The following is a 9,067-nucleotide window of genomic DNA, read 5'->3' as shown; positions in this document are numbered from 1 at the left end:
AGAGAAAAGTGTATAAGAGCTGTGTCTTACCAGTACCCACGTACGGGGCAGAAACCTGGAAGCTTACGAATAGGGTTCTACTTAAATTCAGGACGACGCAACGAGCTATGGAAAGAAGAATGATAGGTGTAACCTTAAGGGATAAGAAAAGAGCAGATTGGGTGAGGGAACAAACGCGAGTTAATGACATCTTAGTTGAAATCAAGAAAAAGAAATGGGCATGGGCAGGACATGTAATGAGGAGGAAAGATAACCGATGGTCATTACGGGTTACAGACTGGATTCCAAGGAAAGGGAACCGTAGCTGGGGACGGCAGAAAGTTAGGTGTGTGGATGAGATTAAGAAGTTTGCAGGTACAACATGGCCGCAATTAGTACACGACCGGGGTAGTTGGAGAAGTATGGGAGAGGCCTTTGCCCTGCAGTAGGCGTAACCATGCTGCTGCTGCTGCTGATGATGATGCTCATGGTGGTGGGGATGTTGATGATAATGTGATTATTCATTGTGTCATGATCCATCATTTCTGGGGCAATTGCGGTGTGTGGGGACAAACAGCGTACCACCGACGATGATCACATTTTCATGCAACCTGAGGTCTTTGGTTCATTCGGTGTTTTGTTTGATAGAGTAGCGCAATAATTGGTATGTGTTGAAAAGCCAGTGTCGCAGGAGAAATGGCTCTAGGAGACATACATGAAACAGTGCCAGGTCAAAAACGCGGCTAGTTCATGAGCACTTTATCAGATAATTGTATCTTCTGGCTACATTCACGCTCAGGGTTGCTTCCGTCTGAATGTAAAGATGCTGAGATTACACAAAAAGATAACTGTTCATGACCACTGCCCGCAAACAAACCGTCATCTACGACCAACGTTTCCAGAGGTTTCAGTCGCATTGAAATGAGACCGCCGAAAACTCAGTTTCACCGGCTTCAAACGTAGGACAGCATGGTATGGTAAAGTGATGTGCCATTTGTTGCGCACCCGCCGTTGTACTTGCTTATTGCATACATTTGGACGAGTAGAGCAATTAACTGGGCGTGGTTGGAGCTCTACAGTTTAGTTTGCACTCTCGCTTACAAAGACGATGATGACATCACGAGTTCTTCCGGAAAACTTGTGCAACGCAGAAAAGAAAAACAATGCCGAAACGGGAAAAAAGGATGAGCTGTGGCATACTGTGACTCGCACACCCCAGGTCTAGTGCTTCAATAGATCACTGCAAGATGCTTCTCCGAAAAGAAACTTAAACCTTCTTTGCTCCAACTTGCAGCCGAGCAATACGAGATGAGCCACACAAGATAAGGCCGTTGAGACAACAAAACTGCTCTATTCAGTGAAGTGCAGTAATATGCCAGTGCGGAACTGAGTTTTGTGTTGGAAGGTACCCGGCTTAGTAAGGAGGTAGCACACAAGAATTTACTGCAGAAAGATGGGAACAAAGTATTAGTTGCATAACGAAATTGATTGCTTGCTATTGATGACAACTCTTACATTTTTCCTAGCATTTATAGGAAGTATGCGTACACAGCAGACCATGCTGTCAGCTTCAATAAACGGTGGGGATGAGCATGTGTGGAAATTTCCGTTAAGCCTTGTCTTGCAGAATATATATAAAAAAGTGCTGGTAGAGCCAAGAGAAAGGCCAAGCTATGACCACCGCTGGTGTGATGGCAGGCGCGCATCTATCCAACCATTCTGTGATTGATGAGCGAAAGTGCAGCCTTCGCACATAATCTATGCCAATCTACGCGACTATGAATTAGGCAGTCAAATAGCGCAACGCGTGACCAGACTAAATACGCTTCCCGGCTTTTCAGCGCGTCTTACTGGTGTTCGCTCAAACTTTTCTAGTGCAGAAAGCCGCGTTGCATGCATCTCAATAACGGACACAGTTGGTGGCCCTGGATGCTAGAAACTCGGCGAAGGAAAAGTTCCTGGTGGCTGGTAACTGAAGTGTCAGAACTAAGGAAATATATATTTCTCGCTCTCGGAAGGGCACAGGATGCGATAGCAAGCAATCACGTTGCTCACCTGAAATACTAATACAAGTTATTTTATTTTACTTTTGGAAGACAGGAGCATAAGGCAGAGTGTATACTACAAGAAAGTAAATAGGTTCTCCTTAGTGAAGATTATTTGCACACTAAATGAAAGATAAATAAATCGCTAAGAGAACAACAGAGGTCCGAAAGTTTGCTTCAGTATGTCAGTGAGCTTGAATGTTCTTTATATTTTGTAAATTTGAGTACTCGATGCTTGGAATTTCGTCCTAGTTTCATAAGAGTTTACTGAAATTATAGGCAGTTATGCATATCATTAGCTTTACTATAATATTTAGCATTAGATAAACATGTTCTTTAACGCAGAGCTTGGCAAATATCCAAACAGCATCGCCCGAGTCTTGCACATGCTCTTTCCCTTGCTGCTGCACAATGTTGAGCGAATTTCTTTTAATTTGATAGCAATGCATGTAGTACAAATACCTGATTTTGTACACTCGCGCTAACCAAGGTAGTCACATCAATGCCGAAAGGGAAAGCAGCAATGTTCCATGAAAAGTATATGATGAGCCAGAAATTGAATCCACAAGCAGAGTCATTACTTTTGAGCACTGGTATGGTTAACTAAGCAGGCAAACGCATAGATAGTTGACGAAGCTACCGCCTGTTTCCTTTTATTGCAGAAGCGCTTCATACTGTACGATTATTTTTCGCTGTGCTTTTTCACTGAGACCGTGCGAATCGATCGTACTTCTGACCTGCAGCCATTATGAGAATAGGAAACATTTTTTTTTCAAGGTTGATCACATATTTGTCTCAGCGTCTCGTTTCGTACAATGTTCCACCAAACTACAAGACGACGCAAACACTCCTTTCCAACTGCTTAGCCACATACGGACGAGGATAGACTATGTACCTTTCAGTACTCGGGACCACTTAAAGCACAGAATTGCCTTTCCGGGAAGTGGTACACCTAAGCGTTTTTTTTTCAAAAACACATAATGGCTAGAAAACCCATAGGCATTGCATTGATCATTAGATGTGAAATCCTAACGTGATTCTCTGTCCTGCCAGCCAAATTTGTGAGTTGCGTAACAATAGCAAGAGAAATACTGTAGAAACAAGACCATAGTGATACTAAAAATGCATCTTGCTTTACAAGCTATAACAGCGAGCCGCAGCCTACGGCTTGGCTGCTCTCAAGTCGAATCAAACATGATATATTTAAGCATTAAACCCTAGAAAAGAAGTCATAAAAACATAAAAAAAGGCTCTTGAAAGTTTGGTGGGGCCTGTAGCCGGATTTTAAATTTTGCAGTGTCATTTTCATTAGGCTGGCATTCTTAGAAAACGTCACCCACTTTCTATCATGTATGTATGCATGTGTACAACGCTTTCAGTCTCACTCTTCAATCAATAAATAAAGTTACTCCTGTGGTGGACGGAATAGGACCCGCGGGACATGGGTTCCACAGTCGGAGCAGCCCGACGCTTTAACGCTGCGTCACAATTGCGCTGGCCGCGTCACACAGCTTGGAGGCCACGCGCGGGGTTCGTGGCGGTGCGGCTGGGTGGCGCAGCAAGTCCAAACTGCGAGAGGAGCCTGACTGCAGGACACGCCTCAGACATGAGGCGTTTCTCAGCGTTCGCAGGCACTGGCATGCGAAGCATCTCGACACCCTCGCACGGACTTCCTGTTGACAATGATAGAAAGCGCAGCAAATCGAGATGAAAGCACGCCACAGAGGATCCTGTTCGAAGTACACAAATCATTCATGGCATGTTTTTGAGAGGCCAATGCGCTGTGTCATGACGTTTCTTTAGCGCTTGCAGTATTAATGTTGACATTCATCACGAGGAGATATCAGCGGAAAATTTTACATTTGAAGTATTGTTTATTAACACTGTGGAAATTGCCAAAGGTCATCATGACAACTAAGAAATAAAATATCGAGCTGCAACATTTCAATAAGACAATGCGAATGTCAGATAATGCAAAGGGTAATTAGAAAATACTCTCATCGTACCAAAATTTCCAGAAAGAAAAAAGATAAACGTTTTTTTGAAAACATGAACATAGTTTCAATAAAAACAGGTGAGTTACACGCACCTACTGTCTTCCTCTCCAATAAGCACGAAAAACGTCGTTATGTTCTGTTGAAGAAGTATGGTAAACCATGCTGTTTATTATAATGTCAATTTTTGTGTTCACATGTATCGCGTCTGATGTATACTATGCTACTAACCAAATAATGGTAGACTAAGCTGTATTAGATTACCCCATCTGCAGGTAAGAGTGTTTCCTTCAACATGGCCTATGTTGTATGCCTTTAAAGCAATACCCAACGACATGCTACAATATGTCCGATGAAAATAAACACAGTTACATTGACTAACTTCACGATAGGAGCTGTGTGCCTGGTCGTATTCTATAACATTGAAGAAGACTCATGGCCAAGCAAGATTCGGACACGTTTTCAATGCTGTATTTCTTGATATTTGGTGTATATCATTACTCCACATCACGTACAAGTTCACATGCTCTGTTGCCCTTTACTGCAGCAGCAGTTGTGTGCTTGATTTATTTCCTTCGTTCTTCTACTCTATTCCATTGAGGACGAATTGACATTAAACTGTTTCATTCTGAATCCACCTTCTCTCCCTGAGCCAGACCATCGCCATCGGGCGAAGAAAGATAATTTATTTTTTCACCAGGGCCGTTACATTTCATCTTGTCATTTGTGCAGCACTGGCAAAAAAACAGAACATAAACGTATTTGCGGAACAAGGAACAGTTTTCTGTTCTACGCATTTTTCTGCAGAGTGCTGCAAAAATCAGAAAATTTATATTTAGAAAATTTCTCGTTTTAGGTTTTAATCCACCGTATCCTTAACGCTCACAGAAAGACAGACAAGACGGACGGACGGACGTACAGATGCGGACGGACGAATAAAGAGACAGACAGACAGACAGACAGACAGACAGACAGACAGACAGACAGACAGACAGACAGATGGACGGACGGACGGACGGACGGACGGACGGACGGACTAACGGACAGATGGAGAAATGGACGGATGGAGAAACGGACAGACAGACGGACGGACGGAGGAACGGACGGAGAAACGGATGGAGAAACGGACGGACAAACGGACGGAGAAACGGACGGAGAAACGGACGGAGAAACGGACGGAGAGACGGACGGACATACGGACGGACTGACGGACCGACAGACGGATTATACTTTTGTATTATGCAACTTAACCCCTTCTAGTATGTTGTCGCAATTGCGCGACATGCCCAGTCGATGCTCAAAGGGGACACTGACGCTATAGAAATCGACCTTTCTGACCTCATGTGTGGCCATCCAGCAAAAACGCGTGAGTGTGTCGGCATCTCTGAATTAAATAACAATGCCTTGGAGATCGTGCTTCCAACGAGGATGAATGCTACAAGAAAATCGTTCGGGTGCATCCATTCAGGTATATAAAAATAGTTCCCATCTTTTCGATACCGATGGTTTTACGGACTTCCATAAGATGTGAGACGGTTCATTTATTGTGAAATCCTGCAAATATGAAACCATTGTGTTGTGCAAGATGCCCTGTTCCATTCTGAGCAAACGATTCTACTAATCTAACACATTAGTGCAAAGGAAGTGGGAATAAGGTTTGTTGTTTATAGCTCAAATACAAGCCTTTCCGACTGCAATTCTAATGACTTCTTCAGAGAAAAGATATTCCGGCTGTAAAGCCTAGACCACACGTACGCTTGCGGACGCGCGCAAGCTCGCGTTCACGCGCCCACGCATGCGCAGACGGTGCGGCATGGCTCGTACGCGTCGAAAAGCGGCGTGATCTCGGGGAACAGATCCTCTCTGTTATCGCGCGCTTGAGTTGACTCGCGTCGGCGCGCCTGGCTACGCAGCTACGGCGCGAAACGTTCAACTCTCAGTGAAGCAGATTTATATTATGCAAGAAAATGCTTCTTTCCTTCTTTTGCATTGATCTAACCGCTACAAAAATATTACAATTATGTTTATAGAAATTGAAGCATTTTGAAACACTGTCGATAACAAATTACGAAGCGGCGCCTGCCAAGGCGTCTGTGAGTGAGCCCAGGGAGCGCGCGCTGTCGCGCGTCTTTGTGGATGCAAACCGCCATTACTCGCGAGGCGCGGCATTCGCTAGGCGCGCGGACGCGAGCTTGCGGGCGTCCGCAAGCGTGCGTGTGGTCTCGGCTTAAAAGGTTAGGATATTGTATAGCACACTATAGTATCACACACAAAAAGATCGTCGCCCAGCGAAGCTAAACCGTCCTGCCCCGGTGTTTATTACTGGGTTAATCCCGACGTTTCATTAAACGACAGCTTGATAGGTTGGTGGATCCTCGGTACGCAGTTGCTGCTTGCACTCCGCCACGCAAGCCTCTTCTTGTGCCCGAGCTGCACCATCGGCACGACGTAGACGAGCTCGTTCACGGTTCTGTTTGCGGCATTGCTGATCGCAAGCTGCCTGCTCCTCAGGAGTACGTATGACGCTTGGGCTATACATTTTCCTCTCATTAATAAATATCAGGCCCCTCGGTAAACCCCCTTTCTTCTAGAATATATATATATATATATATATATATATATATATATATATATATATATATATATATATATATATACATATATATATATATATATAGATGTATAGAAGAAGAAAGGGGTTTACCGAGGGGCCCGAGTTTTATAAGTCATAGCATGGGAAGCCACCAAACACTGACACCAAGGACAACATAGGGGAAATTACTTGTGCTTAATAAATGAAGTAAGGTAACGATAAATTAATGGAAATTCAAGTGGATGAAAAAGCAACTTGCCGCAGGTGGGAACCGAAGCCACAACCTTCGCATTTCGCGTGCGACGCTCCACCAATTGAGCTACCGTGGCGGCGTTTCCCCATCCACTTTCTTGGGTATTTATGTGTACTAGTAGGACCCTAGGAGTGTTAACCAGGGCCACCACTCACAGACCTTGGCGGTGGACGTGGCACGCCCTTTTTGCCGCAGGCGTCACGAGAACGTGATCTTTTTTTGGGTGAAGGCAACTGGTCAATAGACGCACATATGACGTGACGCCTGCGGCAAAAAGGGCGTTCCACGTCCGCCGCCAAAGTCTGTGAGTGGTCGTGCTGGTTAACACTCCCAGGGTTCTACTAGTACACATAAATACACAAGAAAGTGGATGAGGAAACGCTGCCGTGGTAGCTCAATTGGTACACTCTTAGGCAAAGTTACACCCTTTGGCTTTTCCTTCTGCCACACAACAATAATCGTTATCTGCCTTGATGCGTTTCCTTTCTTTAACGCTGCGAGCCCGGTAATTTCCAGTCACGAACGGCACGCGCGTTATCAGCATGGAACAGTTTACACCCTTTGAAGTGCCCCTTCTGATAACGCGCGTGCCGTTCGTTACTGGAAAGTTCCGGGCTCGCAGCGTTAAAGAAAGGAAACGCATCAAGGCAGATAACGATTATTGTTGTGTGGCAGAAGGGGCAAGTCAAAGGGTGTAACGTTGCCTAAGAGTGTAGAGCATCGCACGCGAAATGCGAAGGTTGTGGGTTCGGATTCACCTGCGGCAAGTTGTTTTTTCAGCCACTTTAATTTCCATTAATTTATCGTTACATTACTTCAATTATTAAGGACAAGTGATTTCCCCTATGTTGTCCTTGGTTTCAGCGTTTGTTGGCTTCCCATGATATGACATAAAAATCGGGCCCCTCGGTAAACCCCTTTCTTCTCGTTCATTACATAAAGAGGGTCTCGAATCCGGCAACATTGATGCCTTCAGGTAACATATGTGGGTTTATTCACCAGTTAGTTGCCTTCACCCAAAAAAGATCACGTTCTCGTGACGCCTGCGGCAAAAAAGCGTTCCACATCCGCCGCCAAGGTCTGTGAGTGGTGGCGCTGGTTAACACTCCCAGGGTTCTACTAGTACACATAAATACCCAAGAAAGTGGATGGGGAAACCATAGAGTTTCTCACTACATTACCTAGAGCGAAATCTGGCGCTGCTGCGCTGTGGTATGCATGGGAATGCCGGTATATTGTGGATTCGGATTGGCATTGTTCTCGTAGAGACAGGGCACCTTGAAGACGCGCTTGGCAAGTACCGTTCCGTCTGTCACAATGATTCATTTTCTACTAGAACAGCACGTGAAAAGCTGTTTTAGCTTTGTTATTACGCAAAAACATGTTTTGTTTAACTATGAGAACTTGTTATTGTGTGTACGACTACATGTTACCTAAAAAGTATCAGCGGGCCGCTAAAGTTGGAGGACAGACGACAAGGTTCGCGCTCGCTTTGAAACAGTTGGTCGTCTGTCCTTGCTTTTCTTCGCTTGGTCATGCATCGTGGGTGAGTAAAGATGTAATACGCGTGAATGAAAACATTTTATGAAGATTTTACTTTGAGAACGCGTTATTTGTGTAGCCATATCCACGTTTTAGACGAAGCCTCTTACAACACCAGCCAACACGAGCCTCGCAGACACATATACCGTCATTCCCATGACGGCACGGTGCCCCCTTAAGAAACTCCCATAGACGGTGGCGCCAGATTACCCTCTAGGTGTTATAGTGAGAAACTCTATGGGGGAAACGCCGCCGCGGTAGCGCAATTGGTAGAGCATCGCACGTGAAATGCGAAGGTTGTGGGTTCGGTTCCCACCTGCGGCAAGTTGTTTTTATTGCGAAAGCAATACTGCTCGCACTTTCGGCCCATCGGTGGTCGTGGCGCCTCCTTACACAGCTGCGCGTCACGTGACCATGTGACGTCACGCCAGACCGAGAGACGGGGCCCCAGCTCGCGGCATCGATGGTGGAGGTGAAGCCTTGCGCGCCACTGCTGCGGCGCTACCGAGAGAGGGCGCTCGCTGGTGTGACGTCACGCCAGACCGAGAGACGGGGCCCCAGCTCGCGGCATCGATGGTGGAGGTGCAGCCTTGCGCGCCACTGCTGCGGCGCTACCGAGAGAGGCCGCACGCTGGTGTGACGTCACGCTAGGAGGATAAAT

The 9,067-nt window shown here is 45.7% G+C and overlaps 1 non-coding gene across 1 annotated transcript; it reads left to right on the top strand.

The window, feature by feature from the left end:
• Positions 1-8,657: 8,657 nt before the first annotated feature.
• On the top strand, positions 8,658-8,730 carry TRNAS-UGA (transfer RNA serine (anticodon UGA)). Its single transcript has one exon. It is a non-coding gene; the product is annotated as a tRNA-Ser (tRNA).
• Positions 8,731-9,067: the final 337 nt, after the last annotated feature.

Source organism: Dermacentor andersoni, chromosome 5 (assembly GCF_023375885.2).
Source record: "Dermacentor andersoni chromosome 5, qqDerAnde1_hic_scaffold, whole genome shotgun sequence".
Classification (NCBI taxonomy): Eukaryota; Metazoa; Arthropoda; class Arachnida; order Ixodida; family Ixodidae; genus Dermacentor; species Dermacentor andersoni.
Note: the sequence above shows the minus strand (reverse complement) of the source record. Positions and strands in the feature narration are given on the sequence as shown.